Source organism: Chiroxiphia lanceolata, chromosome 14 (genome assembly GCF_009829145.1).
Source record: "Chiroxiphia lanceolata isolate bChiLan1 chromosome 14, bChiLan1.pri, whole genome shotgun sequence".
NCBI classification, from domain to species: Eukaryota; Metazoa; Chordata; class Aves; order Passeriformes; family Pipridae; genus Chiroxiphia; species Chiroxiphia lanceolata.
The window spans coordinates 17,569,957-17,597,011 of NC_045650.1; the positions used below are offsets into that span (position 1 = coordinate 17,569,957).

Consider the following 27,055-nt stretch of genomic DNA (forward strand, 5'->3'; position numbering starts at 1 on the left):
TGGGAGGGTTGGCATGGCATGGCAGGACCCTTTAGAAACAACCCATAGCCCACTGGGGGCCTGTAGACTACTATATGATTTTTGAAAATTTTGACTTAATAACTCTAAAACTTGAAATATTGTCTGCTTTTTTCAGGCCCTGTGAAGCAGTGCCAATATCCTCTAGGTCTTTTTTTTCTTTTTTCCATTTCTGTAGAAATCACAACATCTTCTATAAAGTCTAGAAACAATTTTCACAATATAAGCTCTAATTAGACACCAATATTGTTGTTTCCAGAATAGACATCTGTTGTCAACAAAGCAACACTGTGCATCTGGAACAATTTAATATATTATTTGAATAGGATTTCAGTTTTAGATAAATACAAACTTAAGTTCAATCATACAGATATAGAAAATATGTCTGCTTCAGGCAAATAGGAATTCTGAAATGTTTTGTCATTTCACTTGAACACCCTCAGAACAGTATTGGCATTGCTTCCATACACAAAGCACAGAGTAGAATGCAATGGAAAGGTAACCTGTGCAAATAGACAAAAGATTACCTCAAAATAAAACCAATTACCTCAGCACTGCTGATTGTGATGTCATGGAAAAACATAATTCAGCCAGCCAGCAGAAGAGATCGATTGGAAAGGAAATAATCAATTAAACTGTGGCAACAATCAAAATGGAAACATCTAAAAAACTGCAAAGGATTTTCATGATACCTTAGGAAACCAACAGACTGTTCAAGCTGTGCTTCAGGACACCCCACATCCATGGGCACACCATGTTCCCAACCAAGCCCTACAGCCTCGTGTCAGTCCTTAGGCAGCAAAGGTCTCAAACATCTTTATTTCTGCTCCTACTCTGCATCTGTGCCGCTCTCCTTGGTGACCAGGGGTGTAGACAGGATTACTGACTGAAGTTCATCCAGTGCACGTGAATGGATGCGAAAACACCCAACCAGAAATTCTGAAGAGGAAAAAAAGGAAGCCAACTCCTCTGCAGCAGCACAACCCCGCACTCACGTGCTGTTGCTGTTGCTTTGAAGTTTCTTATTTCCATAAGGTGGCTACAGCTTTTTTCCTACCATTCACTGCAAGCCTTCATAGCGTGGATGACATCACAGCATTAAATCTCTTTTCTTACTCTAACCGCATAAAGGAATAAAATTGAGATTATGTATGCTGGCACACACGCACTGTGCATCCACGGGTCATAAAAGCAACAAATCCAGCAAATTGCAGTCACCATTTTGCCAAGCAAAAATGAAACACATCATCACTTCCATAAAAAACAAATCCACTAACTCTTGAAAGTCAGTGTTGTATTTCTATAAAAAGCGATCTAAATATTAATCTTCGCAGACAGCATCAATTTGAGAAAAAGCAGAAGAATTTTAAATCCTATGCTACTGATAGACACTTAGGGGTAGTTTAAAATTATTCCACGTGTTTGTTGAAGGTTTTTACACAACTGCAAAAGAAGTGTTGCAGTACAATTCATTACTGCCTTCTGAACTAAAATTGTACCTTTTGCAGAGTTGCCCCACTCCAATTATTTCCTTGTTTGACTGAATAAGGCAAAAAAATCCAAATAAACACTGTGTGTTTCAGAGATAAGAAGGGGAAAGTGATCTTAAACAAGAACTGTGACCTATTGCAGAGCAAGGATCACTCACACATGAAAGTCCAGGGGAGAGCTGTGGGTGTATCATGGGCATGGAGACCCAGACAAGTGAGAACTAAATTCAACTGAAAACAGCAGCACAGAGAAATCAAGATCAACAGGTAGATGGGGGAATAAGGGAAAAAAAAAAAAAAACCAGGAAGGGGAAACCAAATGACCAACCAACAAAAAAAAAAAAATCCACGGAGAGCACACAGGATAATAGGAAAGACTGGGAAAATGTGATTTAGAAGGGCACCAGAAGCATGGAGAAACCCTTCTTAGGGTAAGGAGAGCTGTCTGCCATGTGTGAGGCTCCCCTGTCACTGAAGTCTGGCTATGGTTTCACGGAGACACCTACAGTGATTTTATAGCATATAATTCAGATGAGAAAGAAGAACACAGCTGACAAGCACCAAGTCACAAAACTCAAGGTGTTTATCTGGAAGAGCATAACCTAAACACATCACTCTCCACTCAGCCAGGACAGTTCAGTGGTGAGCACTCAAGGAACTATCCAGACTACAAATGCACAGACACTGTAAGACCAGAAAAGAGACACTGAATTCAAGCTTTGCTTTCCTCCACAGTGCAAAGTTTTCCTATGCCAACAGATGCTTGCTAAGATTATTGTTTATTTAGTTGCAATAATCTTCTCCCTGAAATTTGCATCTACATTTTTGTTTGTGGAATGAGGCTGAAGAACAACATCTTTAAGAATAGAAAAAAAAAATAAATTCAGGGAGTTTACTATCATGGTCTATTGAAAGAGGCACAGCTATCTCAATAGCAAAGCAAGAAGAAGGCCTAAGGGAGGCACTTCACCATTTGAATTTTCAGGCTCAGTCTCCATTTGCAGGAGCTTGTTTGGAAAAGCTTTTGGAAAAAAAAAAAATTAAAAAGACGCAGAAAGGAAGGTTTGCTCATTAGCAATTCCAGCTGAGGCTGTATAAACCATAGATTTATAATGGCAATATTTTCTGCTTTCATAGATATGACAAATATATAGCTTGTAATTACAAAAATGAGATATAACTAATGACACAGTTGAGTTTTAGATAATGAGATAGTGTCTTGGAAAGTGTAATTAGAGGATCAAGGGTGAATTTAAGGCCATTTCAGTGCCACTGCTTTTCTAATGGCTCCCAGATTTCCATTTGTTAGTATAATAAAAGCATTCAAGTTAAGACCCAGTAAAAATTCAAGTAACTGTTAAGGTTGCTTCATGTCTCTGAAATTCCCACTCTGCTGCACTGAATAAAGAAGGATGGTGCAGTGCCAGTAAAAGGAGCGGAGTGTAGTAGAAAGCACAGCACCTGCCAAGGTGGAGAAATAACAGGGTAAACCCAAGGGAAAACAGGGAGATAGGACCTACAACAGAGCACTACCAAAATCTACTTCATTTTCCAGCCCCACTGAGGTGTTACTGGCACAGGAGCCCAAAGATGTTCAGCTGAGGACAGCTGAACCATATTCAACCGTTAAAATAACCTTTGTGGTGCAAGCCCAAAATGCCCATTAATCAGTTGTACAAAAACAAGGGCAATGAAGAGCAACTCTTTAAAAACTTATGGCAAGTCTGAGTTATGGTTGCTTTGTACAATAAAGAGAAACAACTGCAAAACAGAAACTGAGACTACAAAACATCTTTCTGGATGCCTCTATAAACTCCAAACTCACAGTGATGTTCTGATTTCGGGGAAATCCATCAGGACCTCTTTAACTCTGCATTGCACCATTCCTACAAAGGCAGCTCTATTATTTCTCATAAGTAGAATTTATTTTTCCTCTTGGCTGATGGGTGGGACGACTGCACATGGCAATTTATCTTTGTCTGTAGAAACACTTCCTTACGCTGCTTCATGATGTGTCCTTTAAATGATGGTGCTTTCCACTCTTCCATTATCTCTTTCGGCTGCACATCAGTGCTGCTCCATGGGGCTCTCATCCTGCTGTTCTTACTCAGGCAAGACTCCAGCAATGCCTCTAACATTCCCATGTGAGCATGCTCACTGCACACAGGAGGCATTTTATTCCTTTATTATTGAAAAACTAAGAGGGAAATGGTTTTCACTTTCCCACTTCACAGCATTGCATTCAAAAACCAGGAATATAATTGTCTGCTTCTAAGTCCTCCCTCTTAGTTCTAGTCTTCCTCTCACAGTTCCTCTGGTGTGGTGAAAGATTATTTTATTGATTCTCCATATCAATGACATTTTTTTTACTACAAGGAACTGGGCTAAATCATCACCTAAGTGACCCAGAGAGCCTGTTTACAAACCTCGAGCTCTCCAGGGCAAGGGCTCTCTCCATTCCTGATGGCAAAATACTGAGCAAGGGTAACCTGCTGGGTGGGAAACAGCTCTGAAACCAAACCTGTGTTTCAGACTGAAGGAACCAACCCACCCCAACACAAGGCAGAACCAGCCAGGACTGCTGTAACAGCAGCCAGTGCTCTTCAGGTGCGTGGGTACCAGTGTCTGAACGTTACTAATGATATGCAATTAGCTATTCCCTCTTGGAGCATCCAGCCTGGTTCACTGCCAGTTTATTCCTCTTTGTCATCTTGCATTCTGCTTTCTCTCTCTCCATCTTACTCTGACCCACTCAAACACGTAGGCTGGCTGAAATCAGCTGGGACAAGTTTCAGGGACTGCAGCTTTGCTGCTTGTGCCAAGCTCCCCCTCCCCGAGTTCCTCTTTATAGTTTGGGCAAATAGTTTCCGAAGAGTCAAATGGTTTTGTTTTTATAAACATTTAATAAAAGTTTAATTAACTGAGAAAAGGGACAGGAGTGGGAGAATTATGAAAATGGAAACAGTTTCTGTGAAGCACACTTAGGTCTGAAGAGCCTTATAAAAACGGTCACTTCTTAGGAACAAGTTTTTTGCAGAACAGCTCCTTTGTGACCCATTGAGAAAGCACAGACCTAGCAAATACATTATAGTCATTTTGCATGTGGTTAATTTTCCTGAATTTTCAAGCATAAATGAATCCATAAGGGGCAGAAAGTAACCTCACCAAAATACCTAGATGGACTTTGGACAGATTATTTGCTATATTACTGACATTTGCATAAATTTGCTGAACAGCACGGAATATACACTGGGGGGAAACAAGGGAATAAGCTGGCTGCATTTTCCCTGCAGTTTGTCAATTTTATCACTTTGACCCCAACATAATCTAAACCAGCATCAGCATCATCAGCAACTTTCGCAGTGTATCTCATTTTTTGCAGGAAGTCTTTTAAACCCATGGAGAAGTATCCAACAGTAACTGTAGAGTCCCAACTATGACTCATTACCACTTCTTAAGATATATTTTTTTACATCAACAACAGTGATATTGAGCCTATAAAATAGATTAATGGCTGGATGTGTTGATTAGCATCCCAGTGTGAGTCCTTACACAGAAATAAGCAGTCCAGAGGAGCTGAAATATTTACAAAACTGGAGTAAACACTGTTTTGCTTATTCATATTTAACACATTCAACCCATTCTAGGTGTCCCATTACACCATGTATCCATTTATTAGTCTAACAATCCATGTTTTACTGCTGTACAATATTCTTTGCCCACGATTGGCTAATTGTGCTGTCACTTCGGACTTGAAAGGATAATTTCTGAAGGACTGAACTAAATACTTCAGCTAAAATTCACATTCATCCACCTGCCACTTTTGCCATCCCTGATGCAAAACATACCCTTTAACTTTTGCTTTTCCATGTGTCTGTTGAGAGATCCTTCCCACAGAGCACATACACTCACTTCTAGTGCATAGGCTTTTCTCTGGCATCACTGTCCACTCAGTTGCTTCGTGATTTAATTTCCTGTCCCACTCGGTCCATCCTACCGGCTTAATTTCCCAAGAATCTCAAGCTCCTTACAAACAGCTTCCTATTCTCTAAAGAGAATAAGAGACTTTTTTGACTCTTCTGGGAGCACATCCCACCACAGACTACCTATGCTGACTTTAAGCATTCGTGATATATATATGTATATAATACATATATTTATATATAAAATATATTTTATAAACATCTATTAATGCATACATACAGCACATAAATGCCTACTTCCACAAAGGTGTCTAGTCTCCCACAATTACTTCCAAAAATTCTGAGGCACCAAAGCTCAGAGACATCAGTCTTAGAAATGTAACAGCACATTAATTGGTGATCACTTGGGGAACAAATGATTCATTTTGCCTGAAATTATGGACTTTGCCTCTTCACCAAGAAAAAAAAGCCACTGCTTGAACACAACAGTGAGCAGTCATATCAATCAGGAAAGCCAGTTTACTGGCAAAGACCTTCATGTTTAAATAACAGAAAGTTTTCAGCATCAGACATGGGCAAACAGAATTTTAAAGAATACTGAAAGTCGTTGAAGAATTCTCAAGAGTGGAATGACACAAGCCACAACTGTTACAGGAAAGAGAGAGAAAGAAGAGGCACTTTTGTATTTTAGAGTAAAATGAGCTGGGACACAGCACACCACAAGATCAGTATGTTTGGAAATGTGAAAGGCCACCAGGGAAGTCACAAAGAGCATTGCAGAACAGACATGCCTGTGAGCCAGGGGAAAGGTAAACAGCTGCCTGTCTGCATATGGGGATCTCCATAGTGAGGAACAGCTGTTTTAGGGAGCCAGGAAAATACGTGTGTCCCTGAGATAAGGTGTCACAACACAGTCAGAGCACAAGGGACAGGCAGTTACAACAGCACAAGGAATGCTCCAAGGCTTGTAGCCTACAGCAACTTAGCTCCCAAAGTCCTTTCCTGAAAGGATTACAAAAGGTCTGCACCAAGTCTCACCTTCACTGGAATTTAAGGAAAAGGAGTTCCCATGTTCAGGAAGTGCACACTATGGGAGCACAGATTTAGCTGTTTGCTATATCCACAGAGGGAAGGGACACAACTGGGCTACAGCATCTTCTGCCATGAGTAATCCCCCAATTCCTCCACAAAGGGAAAGGAAGATGAAATTTCTTAAGACTTTTGCAGGTTAGAGACGTGGAGCACATGTCACACAGTCTGGTAGTAGCTCTGGTCCATACCCTGATAACCAGCTCTTGCCCTGAGGTGCAAGGATGAAACCCTCAGCAAGAAGGAAAGACATCTTTAAAAACAGGAGTGGGTGCCTACAGCACGACAAACAGGGAATCATTTCTTTAACTGCACTGCATTTGTTACAGCCTAAACTTGCCAGAGGCACAACAAACTTCTCCACAGCTGGAGACTTATGAGCCCCAGGGATGTCTCTGCTAGGAGCAGTAATTTAGCAGTACAGAGGTGTTGGGCAAATTCCAACAGTGTGCAGTTACCAGAATGGCAGAGGCCAGAGAAAATGCAAGAGTTGGTAAGTAAATGAAGCACATAGCTTAGATCCAAGAATCAAGCCCAGATTTCCTCCAGTTTGATGAAAGGTTATTAACAAAGGACTCCTGCATTTCCCTCCCAGCCAATACACTTTATTAATAACAGTATTCTGAGAGCCACCTTTAACAACAGCAGAGAGAACTGAGCTGTGGTGGGCTCTGGGGAATGCAGAGCTGGAGAAGGCTTCATTCCTTATGATTCCCTGCTCCTAGGGTTTGGTTTTCTAGTCAGTAAACACTAGAACTAGGACAAAACTCAATTCAGTTACTGTCAATAGGAATTAAGGACAGCTGAAAAACAGGAAGGAAAGGAAAAGGAAAAAAAAGAATTACACTGTAAGAAAAATTTAATCCTGACATCTAATACAAAAAACTGAGCAAAAGTATGCAGATCAATAGTGAACATACTGCTCCCTATCTCTATAACTTTCTTCATGCACTCACAGTGTAAATTTTGCTTCCCTGGTAGTATATGACAATTTGAAAGACAACTCAGCCAACAGTGACCAAGCCCCTTCGTAAACACTCAGATCAACAGCTAGAACCCCAGTGCATGGCTTATGTGGAATAATAAGGACCATTAATGGGAATAAAGACAGAGGCAAAACTAGCCTTTTCAGTCTCATTTTGTCAGCCACTGAACTGTCCCATCATAGGCACCAGCTACAGCAGGTGGTTGCCATCACTTCAATTTGATTTGAGAACTAATAACCTGCCAGAAACCCTCCACAGAGTTGACTTTGATGATTTGAATTGAAACAAAAAAATAGCCCAACCACCTACAAAACCAAAACAGCTGTGACCAATCCTGATGGTCACAGTGGACTCCTCATCAGCTTTTCTAGTCTCCCACAGTTTATCCCTGACCAGAAAACTGAGAATAAACACATATGCATACAGCTATGCAGGAAAGAGGGGAATTGAGGAAACATCTGTATGCTTCAGAGCCCCCCAAACCACACCCACTGCAGACGACCCACTGGCTGTCACGGAAACAGATGTTAAATCCTTTCCCATCCTTCTCTCATGCACTGACCTCCTGTTCCAGCCCTCAGCTCAACCCAGCTGTGCCAACACAGCTCACCAGAGCCACACCACAAATCAGGTATGATCCACCCTGCAAATAACCACTGCTTTCCTCAACCCAGCAAAACCTGACTTTTAACCCCTCAGCAGCACCAACAGGACAGTCACACAAATGCACCCCTTATTTGAGGAATCAACACACTGTGGCACCTGGGAGAGCTCCTGCAAGGATTTATGTGAGCTCTGAACTGGCTGGAAGATCATTGGTTATATTAAATTTAAGTACCTTTTAAAAAATTTTTTTCAATTTTTTCACAATTGGTTTTTTTTCAAATGTTGGGATATTAAAAACAAAATATAGACCATCAGCTTTGGAAACCCAATGAGCTCATGCTACAAAATCCATTTTCAGCTGTGCTGCATTGCTGGAATTGCCAAGGTTCCCTCTTCTGCCTTCCTCTGTCGCACACTGAGACTATTCATTCCCAACACAATCACTCAATTTCCACTTTTATTTTATTATACTCAGATGTGATGCAACCGGTATTTAACAATGCATTACTATTTTCAAGGGCAAATATTTTTCTGTAATCCCAACTATGTCATTATTCTCTTTCTATTACACATACTTTAAATGTCAAAATCCATCTTCTAGAACTAATCAAATATGAAACAAACCTAGCAGGAGAAAGCGAGCTTGGAAGGGGTATTCCAGATGAAATAAAACCTTACATGTCCTTTCTTTAAAAAGGACCTTGCCTGTTATTGAATTTGTTTTTCAGGTTTTGAAAAGATGTCCCAGGGACAACATATGGAAGATGAGGTTCATGCCTGTCACAGCTCTGTTGAAATTATCCTCAGTCTGAGGCAGCACATATGACTGAATGCTGAAGAAGAATTAACCTGCACATTATAAAAGACACAGGGAAGAAACACATCATCACCATCTCTGATTTCAGCCTCTCTTTCACTCCCAGCAGGCCATCAGGAAAAGTAAAAGCACAAAAAATAAAGAATTTAATACAATGAATGGCTATTTTATGAAAATGGAAGTGTCAATATCAGATGTTTAAGTGATTGAGATTAAGCTTGAGAGTTACATTTCCATAAATCCCTTTCTTTATGCAGTTTTCCAGAGCTACTTTACTCTTCCAGTAGTGGTTTACTGGTGGTAGAGTTGGAGGCCTGTCACTAGGGGTGTCCCCAAGGTTCAATACTGGGCTCAGTACTGCTCAGTTTATTCATCAATGACTTTGATGAAGGGGCAGATGCCACCTCAGTGAGTTCAAATCAGCTCAGGGAGGTGATCCTGCCCTTCCACTCAGCCCTGGTGAGGAACATCTGGAGTGCTGAGTCCAGTTCTGGGCTCCAGAGTACTAGAGATATACAGAGCTCCTGGAGCAGGACCAGAGGGGGACAGAGATGATGAAGGGACTGGAGAATCTTTCTTATGGGGAAAGGCTGAGGGAGCTGGGCCTGTTCAGCCTCAAGAAGAGACAACTGAGAGGAAACCTCATCCTTGTCTGTCAGTGCCTGCAGGGAGGGGTCAAAGGATGGACCAGGCTCTGCTTGGGGGTGCCCAGCAATAGGACAAGAGGCAACAGGCACGAAATGATGCCCAGAAAATTCCACCTGAACATGAGGAAGAACTTTTTCCTGTGCAGAGACCCAGCATTGGAACAGATTGCCCAGAGGGGGTGTGCAGTCTCCTTCACTGGAGATATTCCAGACTGTCTGGATGCACTCCTGTGCCATGTGCTCAGGGATAACCCTGCTTGAGCAGAGGGGTTGGACCAGTGACCCACTGTGGTCCCTTCCAAGCTCACCCACTCTGTGATTCTGTATTAATCTTATGTAATGCATAAATAATTGGTTATCTTTAAATGCAGCTGTTAGATTTTATCTGGTACTGCAACACACATCTAATTTTACATTTGTAGAACAAAAGTCTTGTTTGGAGCTGGGTTTGATTTTCCAACAAGAAGTCTCAAAGTAAAGCCCATCTCCATGTTGATATAATTATCTTTAAAATGTTGAGTGATTTAAATTGCTTCTTATGTTTGAAGATTTTAAAACAGTAAACAAGATCAACACATAGCTTTTCTTTTTTCCGGACTCTTAATAAGTTCAGAAAGCATTTCTTCATTAGGGCACAGCTCAATTTCTGGCAAAGGTGGATCCACACCACAGTTCCTTTCCTGGTTTAGCAAGGATAATGTCTGGGCTGGGTGAAATGAGCAATCTCTTTTGGGATTCTTAAATTTCCATGCAATTCAGCACAGTAAAATGTTCAACACTTTTTAGGAACTAGCTCCTTCAGTGAGTATGGAAACACACCAAGTCTTAAGACATCTGGAATCTACTTCTAGGCTGCAGATGGTATCTTGCTTCCACTCCCAGCCTGATCAGCCCATTTACATTACCAACAAGACCCTGTGCATCAGTCCCCAGGCACTGGATAACACCAGCCAGTATGTTTCTGTCCCATCTACCTCTTGATTCAGGTAAGAAGTTGGATATGTAATTGCCAGGGTCTTCATACTTGAAATCCTCTGATTTTCTCCTATTTTGAACACTCATTGATAAAAAAATACATTTATTTTTGTAGGATATCACTGATAAGACTACAACTGTCTTGTCTGCAGAATGGTATTTTGTCCTGTATTCACTACTAGGTTTAACACTGACTTGCTTTTCTGGACCAGCACTGGGGTCATCTTTGGGTGCCCTCACACAGATGGGCAAAAAAATTATAACCTGTGTAGCATTATTTAAACCTACAGCAACTCTAAATATCCATTCCTCATTTTAACATACCAATGGAAACAAGTCAAAAGAGCTGGCAGTGACTTCAAGTGGCTGTTTCCTTTTCCTCTGTTCTGAGGCAGGAAAAAGAGCACATATTACCTGCCTTTACTAGAAATCATCTAACTGGGCTTTAACCTGTAGTGAATCAATCAGTGAAGCAGACTGCATGACTTCCACAAGCATCCAGCTGTAATGCTTCACAATCTCTGCAACTTGAGAGTATTTCCTAAGTCAAAATGCGTTATTTACATCTCTTATTTTCTGCAACAGCCAGATAATAATAACCCATGAAAATTCTCTTCACAACAGACTTTTATATACTGCAAAGTCACAGAGCCCTCTTTAGTCTGAAGAGAGCCAGTTCCCCCAGCCTGCCCTCACCAGTCACATACTCTGTGTCTCTCATCCTTCCACCCTTTGAACACTTGCATTTGTCTGCAGATTTCCAGAAGATGAAGCGTGTAATGTACCACACGGGGCAGTTTATTTACATCTGCACACGCCGTTCATGATGTCAAGAAACCTAAAAACAAAAGGTTTTTCACTCTAGTCGGTAAAGGCCCTGCTTAGGGGAGCCCCATGCTGGGCAGTCCATACAATTGCCACTGGCAGAGTCCCCGCTGTGTGGGCCTGCTGCGTTGACATCCTATTTTAATGCACACAAACTTTTCATGGCACTTTAAGCCTTGTGTACTGCACTAGAGATCTTTATAGACGTTCCCCTCAGGTGCAGTAAATCCTATTACATCACTGCACCTTCCTCCTCAATAAATTTTAAGATCCTGGTTTGGAAGACCATCTACAGTACCACAAAAAAAAAAATTTATATCTATATTACAGAGCTCTGTTTATTAAAAGTTCTCCTCCTCTTCAACCTGCAAACAGTAGTCTCAAATGCCCATTTGCCACAGCTGTTCCCAAAGATAGATATATATTCCTCAGCTGAATGAAGTCAAGTAATTTTAAGCAAAAATGAAAAGGTGCTCCAAACTCTGAATTTCTTAAACACAACTTCAGTAGATGAGGAAGACAAGCAGCTTTATTTGCTTCCCAGGAGAAGGTGTTTTAATGGTATGAAATCCTAGCACCAAATACACAGAGATCCAGGAGAAACAACTGTTCCCTGGTCACATTCCCTTGACAATATGAAGCATCAGTTGGTGGTTTACACACAAAATTTACACACAGAGCTATCCACAGTATCCAAAGGAACTGGAAGCACTAGTGAAAAGCAGGCATTCCTAGGATGGAGAAAGATGATCCTGTGTCACTTAAAAACCAATTGAAGGTACTATTCAGCTAGAAAACCAGGCAACTTCAGCACAAAAAAGATTTGAAATAAAAAAAAAATTGACACGCTAAACAAATTGTCACCAGCACACTTGGGAAGATCCCTTTTTACCTGAGATTTCAACAAGTGAGTTTTGTGATTTTTTTTTTTTTTTTTTTTTTTTTGGTGTGTGTGTGAAATATGTATGGAAAGATAATATTTTTTAAACAAGAAAATTAGGCATCGTCACCTGGCTTTCACACCAGAAATTCCACATTCTGGAATTGTGTAATGCACTTGAGCATTTCTAAGATTATATTTGGCACTTAAAAATTATGCACAGATCCCAACACCCATACATGTACTGCAAAATCACAGCTGCAAACATGCCAGGGACAAAGCAGAAGCAACGGACAAGGTAAAGGAAGAAAAGAGCCAGCAAGGACTAGAAAAATAAGCAAGCTGAACATACTGTTGTTCAGGGCTACCTGTTCTCAGTCAGCACTAACTTAACTTCTCTTTCTAATCATCTTCTCCCTCTTAGACCTGTACTTAAAATATGGTGCATGTTTTGCCACCTTCAGAAAAAACACTGAAATTTCAGTGGAAATGGGACTGTCCTCCCAGGTCAACTCAGTTTTTAAGCCATCTCCTCTCTGAGCACACAGGCTGGGTTTGGAAGAGGCCAGATTTCTGCCGTGCAGTTTTGGAGCTTCTCGGTGACCCAGCCCTGCTCGTGTTGCAGGGATTTTGGCTCCCTCATTGCTCACCAAAGGGTGCAATGCATGCTCAGTTCCCAGTGCAAGAGAGGAAATGATAGAGAAACTGATGAGAGACTTGTTGATGAACATAAATTACAGAAAAGGTCCTTAATCTGCCAACTGTGTCTCTTAGAACAAGGCAAAGTAAAAGGTGGCATGTCGAGAAATATAATTACTTGCCTTCCAGCTGAAATAAATTATAAGCTCTTAGGCTTAGCTGACAGTTCTAAGGCTGGTGGAGCAGCAAGTAAATGAAAGGTAGTTGCTCTGCAGGCTACATAGTCCCTAAATCTCATCTCATTTTTTTTCTACACTTCTCTAAGTTACAAAAGGGACTAGAGGTTCTTCCTGAAAACAATGACCACATAAAGTGTAGGAAGCCCAGCAAGAAGAGTGTTCTGACACCAGTCCTGCATCTCCTTGGACGTATTTTTCCTTCAGCTGAAGCATGTGATCTATAATTTTGGAAGCTGAGTGAATGGAAATGCTCTTCCTTCACTGCACCATTGAGTCATCACCCAGACACCACAGTCAGCTCATGCACTGAACAGGGGCGGCTCATCACCCTCAGCCTCATCCATAGGCAATGGGGAGGGATCTCTAAATCAAGGCTGATTCAGAGCTGGGAAGAAAATCGTCTCAGGGAGCCTAAAAGGAGCTTTACCTTCCAAACTGAGCAAATAAGCAAAGGATAATTGTTACACCTGGGCCTCAGCAGCCTGCAAGGAGAAACTGCTGCTCAGTGGGGCTCATGGGTTTGTGGTGGCTGAGGAACTGTAGTCCTTGTCCATCTGCTGGCAATGAAGATGACAGTTGTTGTTTCACTGGTTCATATTTCCATTTACCTTTTTCACCTTAATTTCAGCAAACTCCTTGATGTGTCAGCTGCTTCCCAATGGGATCGAGAAGCAGAAAAGAGGAAAGTAAATGGTGTTGAGATGCAAAAATGAAATGTTTGAAGAACTGACATAAACCTGGGGAAATTAATTACAAAAGTGTCATCAAAAATGTCATGGAGAATAGAGTCACACACGTCCCTTTGGTAAAGAAGGGCTAATACCAAATCAGGAGAAGGAGAAGAAAGCAACTTTCAACATTTCACACTACTTGGAAGTTAATCAAAATACAAGCAGGAAGATGGCATTTCCTTTAAATGAGTTTCCCTTCAGCTTGTCAAAATTTTAAGTAGGTTGAACTTTGCAGTTCAATTATTAATGGGGTTTGTTTGGGGTTTTTTGGTGGTCTTTACTGCATGTATTAAAGTAACAAAATAAACAATCGTTCTTCCCCCAAGACTTACTTTTACAAGACATTAGAAATATTAACAAAAACTTTTGAAAAGTCTACAATTACTGTGTGTAGCAAAACTTCTAAATAAACAGTATGAGTGAAAATTTCAACATTTATTATATACAAACATAAAATATATTTATTATTCCAAAACATTCCTGAGCTTGGAACCACAAGGCCACAGATTCCTTTCTCCTCCACCTGCTCTGAGCTAGAGACACCAATATTCATTAACTGCTGAGCAAAACTTCAAGGAGCTGTTTAGAAGAAAAATATCCAGGCTTGCCCTTCCAAAGGGAAAAGTGAGGGTCTGAGCTCCATCTGACACCAGGAAATCACCAAAGACAGAAGCCCAGCACGTGTCTGAACTTCTGAAGGGGGAGCCCCAGGTAAGGAACCCGGGACCTGAGAAGTAAACAGAAAATTATGGAAAAGTCAGGGAATATGCAGTGCTTCTAACCTGTGAAGAGTAGGAATATAGAAGTCATGCTCTGAGAAGCAAAGCCCTGCCCCGTAACGAATTCAATATTTTAAAAACAGATCCCTTCATTGGAAGAGAGTTAATTTACTGTATCAAATTAAAACTTCTCTGGGAATCAGGTGAGTGAAACAAAGGGCAGGAGAAATTTGGTACCTGCCCTGAGCTCAGCCAGTTCAGACTGAAGCTCCAGGTGTGCTCATAAGCACCCACGTCCTGCTGCCAAAAGAGGACCCAAGGGAATGGCCTGGAGCTGTGTCAGGGGAGGTTTAAGGTTGGATCTCAGGAAAAGGTTGGATCTCAGGAAAAGGTTCTTCCCCCAGAGGGTGGTTGAGCACTGGAACAGCTCCCCAGGGCAGTGGGCACAGCACCAAGGCTGCCAGAGCTCAAAAAGTGTTTGGACAACAACCTCAGGCACATGGTGGGATTCTTGAGGCTGTCCTGTGCAGGGCCAGGAGTTAGATTTTGATGATTCTTGTAGGTCCCTTCCAACTCAGTTTATTCTATTCTAAAATTACAGGGGTTTTTCCAAGTATGTGCCTTTAAAAGAATAATAATAATAATCATCATCATACACGGTTACCATTTATTAGCAGCCATTTCCGAGGACATAAAAGAAATAAAAAGCAGTGACCTAAGGAGAGCAGAGAGGTGTATTATTAGAGGTGCCACCAAATGGTCTGATTGACAGGCAGGTGATTTCCAGTGCAAGTTCAGGTCCCTCTTCTGGACCAAAACAGATTACAGCCGAGTCTGAAAACCCGTAGCGGTGACTCGTTGCTATGGCTATGAAAAGGAGAGAGCCAGCTTTCCTCAAAAGCACACTCAAACTAGAGGACAAGCTCCCACAATTACAAGAAATACAGAAATGTGCAGGTTTAGGTTTTAAAACCGGGTTTTGGTGTCTAAATCAGACACCTTTCCCCTGCTCACTGTGTTCCAGTAAAACTAACGCCTCCAGGTTGCCCTGAAGAGAAGTAACAAGAAAGCAAAAACACACATTTCCTGACAGAACTCATCATCTCTTGTCTACCATTCTTCATTAGCTAATTTCAAAGCAATTTACAAAAAAAGGCCCTTATCAACAAGATAATGATGGCTCAGAGAAAGAAGGGACTTGTCTGTCACAAGGAGGTAAAATACGGGTAATTTCAAGAATACAGGGCTGCCCACTTTAGTCATATTTTGATTGCACGTGCCTGGCAAATCTGATTTTTAGTTTTATTGCACAAACGTCCTCCGTCTCTTCTGGGATTCTACCTTCAACTGCAATCCCTAATTTCATGAGATGGTTGTAGAGGTACACATGGATAAGAAATCATCATAAAAATTCCCAAATATTCCAAGCTGTTTGCATGAAGAGGAAATCAAGCCACAGCAGCTTTTCATAGGGAGCTAAGCCATACCAGTTTAATGCTTATGTACAGTCACAAGTATCTATGGTAACAGCAAATTCTATCACATTGCCACAGTACCCACACTTTTTCCTTCCTTGCCTTTTGTTTGATACACTGGCTGGGACTGAAGAGACCCATGAGAACACCCAGTCAATACCTCTCCAAAATTACAATTAAAATGGGGTATCCTACCATGCAACATGCTTTCCAGAGCTGAATACTCAGGCAGGGAACAGAAGTCCTGCCCTTACACCTTCTGAAAGGACTTCCAAAAGTTAGAATGGCTTCTGGTCAGCAAATTCATTTGTGCTGGCTTTTTTTTGCCACATAATTTTTACTTCCTCTACCCTGGCTTTTCCTCTCTGTTTAAGGCACTTCCCCTGACTCTGCCATTATCTGTCCATACACTCACACCTACCAATGCCAGAAATGCCTCTGTCCCAGAGTAATCACAACTCCTCCCAACTCTCATATCTCCCCTAATGCTTTTCTAACGTTGCTCCCCAAAATGAAACTGCTATTCCAGATCCACTCTTGCTATCACAGACAGCAGTGGTTTTCTGCTTCTTTCTTCCAGGACTCAGCACTACACATTATTATAGTTGTCATTTCTGCTGCTTCATCATGTCACACAGTCATGCCTATTTGTCAGTCCTTTATTACCCCTACATCTCCCAGAGCTTCACAAGCCTTCCCCCTCTCAGTTCTGATTTATTTATCTTGGATTAGAAGCCCTAAATTCATTAGCTTGTCCTTTCACAGATTGAATCTCAAAGTAGTTTTTTGGCTGCGTTTGGAATTTCTCTAGATACCTTTGAATTTTTTTTCATCTTGGCATTTAGAGACTCATCTAATTTACTGTAATCTGTCACTTTGATACAGCACTGTTTGTTCACTCTTTTAGATCATCAAAGGACATATCAGCATTAAAAAAAAAAAAAAAAAAAGAGATGGTGTTATTGGAACTCCCTTTAAACCACCCTACCAGTGAACAGGACATCCTCTTTTCCATGGGGCTGAAGTTGCTGAAGCATTTTATTGGTATTAAGCCAGAGGTGACCACAGCTAGCATTAGCCACAGGGAGGCTCACAGGCTCCTTAGCAGTTGGTTCAGACATTCTCCCAGGGAATTCAGACACGTAATTTTGCATTTAATTGCCTTTATCCAGACAAAGAATAACAGAAAAACAGAATGAAAGTGTAAGATCAGGATTGAAAACAATGATTCTATGTTGAATATATTTCAATTTCAGTTACCAAAGTGAGGTCCTGTAGGTCACAAGAGGGTAGTTCCTTAAATATTCAGGAGCAGAAATAAGTCATTAATTCCATTAGTTCTAAACTGATGTTTAGAACTCCTTAGAAAGAATTGAGAAATTCTCCAGGGCTTGACATGTAATCAGTTATGAGATCCTGCAGTGGGAAACACACCCTACATAAGTGTTCAATGTGCAGTAGTTACTACCTGCTGTGCTTTTTGAAATGACACTCCAGAAACTGGGAGAAACCAAGTATTTTCAGAGATATCTGGAAAATTTCCAAGATGCAAAATATCTTTCAACTATAAACAATATATAAATTAAAACCAAAGCCAAGAAACCTTCCAAGATAATTGACAGAACAGAACATGTCTTTTTGAATATTAGAATGACAAGATGATAAATTATTTTCAGTGATAAACCCAGGCAGAAGCAAACACACACAAAAAAAATCCTAAAGTAATCTAGAATAATTCACAATCACTCAAAAATACTTTTAAAAAGATGTTCATTGTTCATCTGGTCAGAATGGTGATTAACAGATTATGAAACTGCATCCAAATATTACCAACCTGCAAGTTCAGATCCCCCAGACTACTACAGACACCACTAGATTTGTGCAAACTAAATGGAAAAGAATTTTTGTGTTCTCCCCTCAAAACTGGAGGAGAGACTAAAAAAAAAAATCCCACAGCAGTATTGATGACAAGCCACATGATTCAGAAAATACAGCAAGGCAATAGCTGGACACCTCTGTCAGCAGATGAGCTATCAGGAATACCAAAGTGCAGGGTTCACCTTTCATCTTTTACAAGAACAACCACCAAAAAGTCACTTTCCCAGATTTTCTGCGCAACATTTTGGATTTCAGTTCTATTAAGGGATTCTTTTGCTCACATAGTCTCAAACGATACCCACTACATAGCGCTGATGTTTACTTTATTTCCCCTTATCACAGGCCGTCTTAAAATCATTACCCTTTCCTCAGCATTAGTTCTGCAACCCATTATTTTCCCACCAATCAGAGGAGAGTCACAATTCCTCAAAAGCTCATAGATGAAAATGTTATTTACTGACTCGTTGCACCAAGCCTGGCAGGATGCAAAACAGAGAAGGTACAGTTCTCAGCCCCTTTGCCTGAGCACACGTGACACCGACACGAAGTTACAGGAGCAAAATAGCATTTCAGTAAAAATAGATACGAAAACACAACTGCCATGGTTTCCATGAGTTTGGAGAGTCCAAGCTGTCAAGTGCCAGTAGGGTGCAAGGCGATAACTGTTCAGAAAAATGGAGCTTCTGCCTACCCAGTTCATTTGCTGCTCGAGCACTTACCCTGCAGCACACGGCGTAAGTGGGACATTAAAGGGGGGGGAAGAAAAGAAGGGGCATGACAAAGAGCAGACAGAAGAACAGCAAAGAGAACAAGCTGTTATTTCACTACAGATTTTTTTTTTATACAGCTTTTCTTCTGAGGAAGTCTAAAAGCAACATTTCTCTCTGCAAAGTCATACTGCCATTCCAGGAAGATATTCCTAAAATCCAGCAGTGTCCCAGAATCTGGCAAAAAGAATGTAAAAAAAAAAAAAAAATTCCCCACCAACAGTTTGGAAATATAGCTCTGCTCCCATTGTGTGTTCAACAACGTTCTCTTACATACACACTCAACCTGATCCATTTGATCCCTGTCTTCAAAAACTTCATAAAATTCAGAATTGGATGATGCTGCAATAAACTATGGATGCCAGCCATTTCCAGAGATCACACCCTGATCCAGCTTTTCTGGAATGACACATACCACCTCATGGCACAGCCCTTTCATATTATATATGTATATATACATACATATGCATCCATCTGTCCATCCATATATATATATATATATATATATATACAGTACCTGCCCAGTGCCGGTGCATTGGTGGAAGCAGCTTAGAGAGCTGCAAGGATTCCAGTCCTGGGCTTCAAAACCAAAGTGGATGTAAAAGCCATATGACTGGATATTCTGTATTTCAGGGTCAGCCAGCAAAGCATATGGAATACATTTTCCTGAAGCTTCTTACAAGCTTTCAATGCCTCATTTACTCAATATCATGAACTCTGCTCTTAAACATTGTATACAGTCAGTGCACAGGCATTAAACAGAACACATAGCACATTCTGGAAAATCTGTGGTCTTCAAAATTAACATATGGCATGGAAATGCCATTTACTGAGTGGTTTGAAAACTTGGGTCAAAGCAAAGTGACGTGGCAGGAAATTCCTACACAGCTTTCCACCCAAAAGCAGACTCCCTTCTATGATTTCTAATAACATAACAAGCCTGGAGACAGATCATTCCCAGCCAGACCACTGACATACCATATTTATTGTGCCCAGAAACTAATCATTCAACAATGAGCATCTAATTCCATTTTGCTGAAGTGTCCCTTTGCATGACACTCTTCCCAGACCATGGGAAAAGTGTCTGCAATTATTCTCCACTGATCAGCTTTTGCTTCAATTCCTGTGGACCAACAGTCAGCACGATCTTAAAACTTTCTTCTCTGTTATTAAGTTTTTTCATATTCATTATATTTCATAGTGATGGGCAGGACAGTCATTCAAGAACTAAATTCAAAATACAAGAGAGAATCCTTGTCTGGATTTTCCCTGGTATTTCCCACTTTCTCAGCTTATTTTCTCCCGGTCTCTCATTCAGACATACCCAGAGCTTCAGAAAGCCAGAGCAGAAAAAAGTCCTCCTTCCTTGCATCTGCTTTTTTAACACAAATCTCTGTATGAAGGTTGCTCTTTGCTCAAACAAGGTTCTCATAAAGATGTTTAATGGCTTCTTACAGGTACCTTTTACCAACCTTTTTCTCTAGACCTGCAAAACCAGGTGACTCTCCCCATCCAGCTGCTAATGGTCAGCCCATGGAGCTTTCCATGCCCTTTGGCCAAAGAGGCAGGGCTGAAAAAGAACATTATTTCCCCTCTCTCTAAGGAAAATACAAATGAGAGCAGAGAAGTCTCAGTGTTGAAAGATGAGCTAGTTTTCAGAGGTCAAAATCAATTAGGCAAATTAAAAGTCTTCGAGCTTTGCTAAGGGCTAACCTGTGATTGTGAGTGTCTGGCTGAAGTAAGAGTTCCTCACATAAAATGAAGGGAATCCTGTATATCCAGGAGATCATGTCTGCCCTTCAGGAATAATCATGTGAAAGAAACACTGCATACATACCTGCATACACATTATACATACTTACATATGGGTGGTAACATATATCTCACATTCTTATATACATATATATATACTGATGTATGCATATAAAAAAAATCCATATAAGTTGCTGCTTGGATATTTCAGTTCAATATCAATTTTAATGTCATCCTTTATCTGTAGTGGAGCCAAAACACAGAGCATTTAAACCAAGTTGTGTTTAACCATTCAGCTCTTACATTCCCCCAGTGGCAGCAGTATATAACAGATTTTTGCGATTACAGATTTAATAAATCATATTTTATATCAGTGCTACATTGCAAGCCCCCACTGGATTTATTGATTTGTTCTTTTTTCCTTTAGGTCAAGTTAAAACTTTCTTGTGCAGATAAATATAGATTCGGAGCTAAAAAATGACCCGAAGCACATTCAATTTGAGGTCTCTTTCTGCATACTGTGTTGTAGGTTATGCTACCTCATGGCCAAAATTGAGAAGCTAAAATCCATCTTTTAGAGATAATTAAAAAAATTCAACTGTGAAATGAAACTATCAGCATGCCACCTTTTAACTAACAAGATTAGAGTTACAAAAGCTGTGAGCTTATACATGTCTCACCAGTGTAAGTCCCCGTGGAACTGAAAGCTTTAGAAAGGATTTCAATCCAACCCACATAATCTGAGGCTGCCTGAAATGCACAGAAGCAAGTTATATTCTTTTATTTAGGCATCATATCAGGAGACAGCACCAGGTGATCCAATGTGACAAAAGCCAAAGACTTGTGGGACCAAGGACTTAAAAAGCTATGACTACATGTTCAGCACACTCCTGTAACCTTATTTTGGGTACTTCCTCATACTCTTAGTGGGTTCAGTGATACAGTGAAATCAAATGCACAAAACAGAGTTTTTCCATATCCCACCTGGGCATAACACAGCCTACTCAGCTCTTATACACAAAAAGCCTTATGAAAATAAATGCTAAGTCAGTGCTGAATCACTGGTTCCCTAGCAAGGCTTATCTTCTTACTCATGAGAATCCAAATAATTTACTTGTGCACAAGGATTCACTGGGTCCATCTCACAACTTTGAAAATTTAATTTTCTTCTTTGATTTAAGGAAGTAAAATCTAATGCCTCAACCCCGTATACATTTTAGAAGGAAGATATTTCTATTTCTAATAATTCTAAAACAATACCTTTTCAGTGATACACAGGTTCTGGAGCTCCTGTAGAGTCTGAACCAACTAAGGGTGTTACTGTAACACGACACTGTGGGCCTTTGGTTTGTTTGGTACAGAAGAAAGAATAAATACTGGTGGGATGTGAACTCACTGTGCTGCACTTGCAATGCTGCCAGCTAGAGGGAATCCATGGCCAAAAAGTTGTAATTTGGGACTATTCCAACACATACAGCCCCAGCATTTACTCCTGCGGTGGACTGGGATGAACAGCCCCAGCGTAATCCTGAGGGGCCAACATTTCCTCTCTGGGATTCCAGCTACACTGCTGCAGTCCTGGAAATTGCCTCTGGTACTCTGATGTTTACTGCACAGATGTGAGAAACCCACTAACGCAAACCCTTGAGGCAGAGAGCAGTGGAGCTAAACAACAAAGATCAGCAGCTAGGAATTATTACTGAAGGAAAAACAAAAGCAGGATCACACAGAAAATGCTTATCATCTCGTGGAAAATCCCTCCTATAAAGGGCCTGTAGCTCCCCAGATCCTCCTCCTGGTTCTTCCTGTAGATGGGCATCACAGCTGCTAACTTCCAGTCAAGGGGACCTCCCCAGTTAGCCAGCACTGCTGGTAAGTGATGGACAGTGGCTCAGTGAACTCTTCCATCACCTCCCTCAGTGCCCTTGGGTGGATCCCATCCTGCCCCAGAGACTTTCCTGTTGGATTATGGGGGCTTCATTCTGCTCCCCATTTCTGCCTTCCCACTCAGGGGCCTGGGCACCTGGAGAACAACTGGGTTTAGTATTAAAGACTAAGGCAAAGAAGGCAATTAAATACCTCAGCCTTTTCCTCATCCTTTGTCACTGTTTCCCTCTGCATCCAGTAAAGGATGGAGATTCTCCTTAGCCTGCCTTTTGCTCCTAATCTAATTACAGAAACATTTTTTATTGTTTTTTATAGCAGTAGCTAGATTAGGTTCTAGTTGGGCTTTGGCCCTTCTAATCTTCTCCCGGTATGAACTCATGACATCCTCGGAGTCTCCTGAGTTGCCTGCCTCTTCCTCCAGAAGTCATAAACTCTCTTTTTTTTTCCCCAAGTTCCACAGTTTTCCTGCTGCACAGTGGCTTTCACACCCTCCTGTTTGTTGCCATGCTGTGTGCACTGGTGCAGATGCACTTCAGTTGGGCTGTTGAGCCTGGCACCTTTGTGAGGGGAGAAGAACTAATTCCTATTCTCAGGTGGATCTGTGGTTTCTAACACATCAATAACCCTTGGACTTTTGCTGCCACATAGATCTCCGTCCCCTACCTCCACTGAGACAACCTTGGAAGCACACTGTCCCTCAACATTGCTGTACACACCCTCTGGCAAACCTGGAACGCTATGGCAGGATGGAAAAAAACCCCTACTAAATCAAGAGAAACGATGGGCCTCCCCTGTGCACTGACTCTCATTATAAATCCCCATATATATATGATTCTCCAAGCAAGCAACACCTCTTCTCCAAAAGAATTTGAAACATAATGTCTCTTATAACTCAGGAAAACAATTACCATGGTTAATTAAACAACTGATGGTAAAAAAAATGGCATGTTCTGACACGTACCAGCTGAAAAGGAAAAAGTAGTTTACTCATTCTGTAACATTAATCTTGGAATTCAGAGCAGTTGATGAACACACTTTGGAGCAAAGTGCATGGTAGCTGGTTACCTTCACAGGAAAAGCAGGAAACCAAGCTCCCTGAAAGCTCTGCAGCCAGCAACAATAACACATGCACAAGTGAGGACAACAGGCTGCCCTGAAAATTAGAAGTTTAGTTTTGCTGAAGGAGAAAAAAAAAAAAATAAAAGAAGTATACACGATAATTTAGATGCCATCTGACACGCATGAACTTTAATTCTAGGTTGCTAAGTTAGAGCTATTAAAAAACAGGGTTTCTTGTAGCAATTTAGTGACTTACACCGTTCTAATTTCAGCCCAAGTTGGCAAGGAGAACTAGGGAAAAAGCGAAAAGAAAATATCTATGCATCCATGTGATCTTATTTTTTTCTAAATAAAAATTAGTTCCCACACATCAAGTCAGATTCTGAAGTGCCACACTCATTTTTGGCTCCTAGCAACTGTTACATAGATCTGGTCCAGACACAGAGCAGTATTTTTGTAGGCATTTCTACAAAAATACTCTTTTGTCTGTTGCAGTTCACAATTGTATCAATATGAAGAAAAATAAGATTTCTCAAAAACATGCACCTATTAAAATGTGAAATTTCATTGAAAACATCCCTGTGATGGCCAATTTTCTACAGCTTTGATCAGCTCCAATCATTGGGTATTAAAAAGATTACTCACTTTGCTTCCTTGAAGTACCAAGAAGAATTTATCTTTCCAAAAGTGATTGAAGACCCAAAGTCTGGAGCTCTACCCTTTAGAGGCTCTCTCCTACACAAGCAGCTCAGTAGAACCCACTTTTGTACCCTTTACATTTGTATCCTCCAGCTTTTACTTTTATCTCTGAAATCATACCTATAATCAGACATCCAATTCCCTTCCCACCCCAGCCCACACCCTCGAACAATCAAAAATAGAAGGACTGGGAGAGAAAGAAATTAAGCCAAAAGCAAACCTTCTCAGGCACCAATTTTGGCTCTAGTTCTTTCCACCCTCTAAGGCCACAGCCAGCCGAGGGTGACATGACAGCCTCTCCTCTGTTCACATCCATCATCACTCAGCAGCATCAGGAATCTTTGGTGAGCAGGTCAAAGAAGGGGCCAGAAAGGAAGTAAATCCCGGCTCTAAAGGAGAAGCATAAGCTCATTCTCAGACATGAGATGACGATATGAAGTGCCAAACTTCACCCTAATGGTATGAATCACGCATTTGGCCCTCAGACAAACTTCTTGTCTTTCTTTCCTGTTCAATGTGAAAGCGTTTTCACTGAGAAATCCTGCTGCACAGCAAGGTCATACTTCTCTGAAGTCTTTCACACCTTCCAAATAAACACTCTGTCTACTCACCTAAAACACACAACCTCTGCGAGGGGAATAATGCAGCACAGCTAAGATATTTTTAAATAACTGATACCCTGAATACATGAGCATGGATAAGAAGGCCAATGGAATCTTGCTTGTATCAGCTACAGTGTGGCAGCAGGACGAGAACAGTGACTGTCCTGTGCTGGGCACTGGTGAGGCCACGCCTTGGGTCCTCCCTTCAGTTCTGGGCTCCTCACAGCAAGAAGGACATTGAGGGGCTGGAGTGTGTCCAGAGAAGGGCACCAGAGCTGGGGAAGGGTCTGGAGCACAAGTCTGATGAGGAGCAGCTGAGGGAGCTGGGGGTGTTTAGCCTGGAGAAAAGGAGGCTCAGAGGGGACCTTCTTACTCTCTATAACTTCCTGAAAGGAAGCTGTAAGCAGGTGAAGGTTGGTGTCTTTTCCCAAGTAACAAAAGAAAAAGGGGAACAGATCCAAGTTGCACCAGAGAAGGTTTAGACGAGATATTAAGGAAAATTTCTTCACTGAAAGGGTGGGTCAGGCACTGAAAACAGGCTGCCCAGGGCAGTGGTGTAGTCACGGTCTTGGAAGAGTTCAAAAAACATGTGGATGTGGTACTTGGGCACATGGTTCAGCCATGAACACAGAAATGCTAGGTTTATGGTTGGACTCAATCCTCTTAGAGGTCTTTTCCAACCTTAACCATGCTCTGATTCTACAATTCTATGATTCTATTTTTCATCTGTGGGTGAGAGCTCATTACGAAGTCAGACTAACTCTGCAGCAATTCATGCTGGAGCAGAGACCTCTCCATACAGGCTTCAGGAAGTTCATGCAAGCAGGACCAGTCTGCCACCAAACTTTCCTGTCTTTGAGCAAGTCACATTTGCCACCAGTTTCTCCCCAGATGAAACAATAAGAGCAGCATTTCGTGGACTAACTGACAATATCACAACAAAACCACATAAACCAGGGTAATACCAACACAGGAGCTTTACTAAATTTTCCTAAAAGAAGAGCGTGTTCAGCAGAAGCTAGAAATATCATGATCTGTGAACTTAACAAATGAGTGAGTTAAAAGAACACATGGCCAAGCCTTTCCACAGTCAGTGATGGAGAGGGAGTAGATTAGCAATGACATTTCAGAGGTTACGCCTTAACGACTTGAAAGCCTTCACTTCATTTACAAAAATGACAATTAGCAAAGAGACGCAGGAATCAGAACCACCTGCAGTAGGAGAAGCATGAGCAGGGCACATTTTGGCAGCCCCACATGAGCTTTAACAGGGTGTCAGGTACCAGCAGCATCACAGTGACAGAGTGCAATGGGAGCTGCTCAGTCTCCTGGTTTGTGTTACTGCATGAGCAGAGTGGTTTGGTTATCTATCCTCACATGGTGAAATGTGACTGCTACCCTGTTCAAGACACGAGCAAGTCTAATGTAGGTTTTTATTTGCCATAGACATACCTCCTACCTCTATCCTGTGAAAATGTTCTCTCATGCTGTCAGTGCTAGGACCTGGCAACACAATTTCTTCCTCTAAGCAAGTCAGGCTGTGATGAGCTAAATAAATTCAAACCAAAAAGCAGGACACATGACTCTGTGAAAGCCTTACCTCAAAGTTTCCTGAGAATGGGTATCTAGAATGGAAAGCAGGACAGGAACACAGGAAAGGAGAGGAGAGAGAGAGAAAGAATGAAAAAGAAAAGAGGGAATGATATCATTTCACTGTAGGAAATGCAAAAGAGATGGGACTGAATGAAACTACGCCACATGCTGAACGTGCTACAGCACTACAGTAAATGCCAAAGTATGAGACGTACAAAGAATACAGAAATACAGCACGTTCCCCTCAATTGCATGCCATTTTGGTGGCAAACAAAACAGAATAAAAATGAAAAAATTACTTCTTCCATAAACCAGACTTGCAATAAAAGCCAGGGCCTTATGTTTGTCAGAGTTAAACGTGCCAGCACTCCTGAGCCACAGCAGCACACTCCAGAGAAATAGGGAGCACATCACCAGCCTGCCATTGTCACACTGGTTCTTCCATGGCTGCCTTTTCCCAACAGTACTGGGGAGAGGCACACACTGAACTTGCAGCTACATGTCGTGAATGGTGAGGAGGGATAACGTGGTCAGGACCTGCTTGCAGGTTCACAGCTGAACAAACTGCACAGCCAACAAACCAGCCCTGCAACAGAGCCCCCAAGGGCAGCAACAGCCCCTGAGAAGACGCTCATATTCCCGGAAACACAGCTCTTCCCTCTAAAATATGTTGACAAACCCACCACCTCTCCAAGGGCTGACATTCCCTTAGATTCCTGGGTTTATTGGTGGCTTTTACTTCCATGCCCCCCTGAAGGT

General features: G+C 41.4%; 1 protein-coding gene across 6 annotated transcripts in view; it reads right to left on the reverse strand.

Annotated features, from left to right (window-relative positions):
• The window catches only part of HTR2C (5-hydroxytryptamine receptor 2C), a 215,345-nt gene that overhangs the window by 103,075 nt on the left and 85,215 nt on the right, over positions 1-27,055 (reverse strand). Inside the window, exon 1 of one of the 6 annotated variants that reach the window (XM_032702318.1) lies at positions 24,048-24,066. The exons of the other annotated variants lie outside the window; for them this stretch is intronic. The gene's annotated coding sequence lies outside the window, so the exon portion shown is untranslated. Of the gene's footprint in view, positions 1-24,047; positions 24,067-27,055 lie in introns of those variants that run through there. 6 annotated transcript variants of the gene reach the window in all.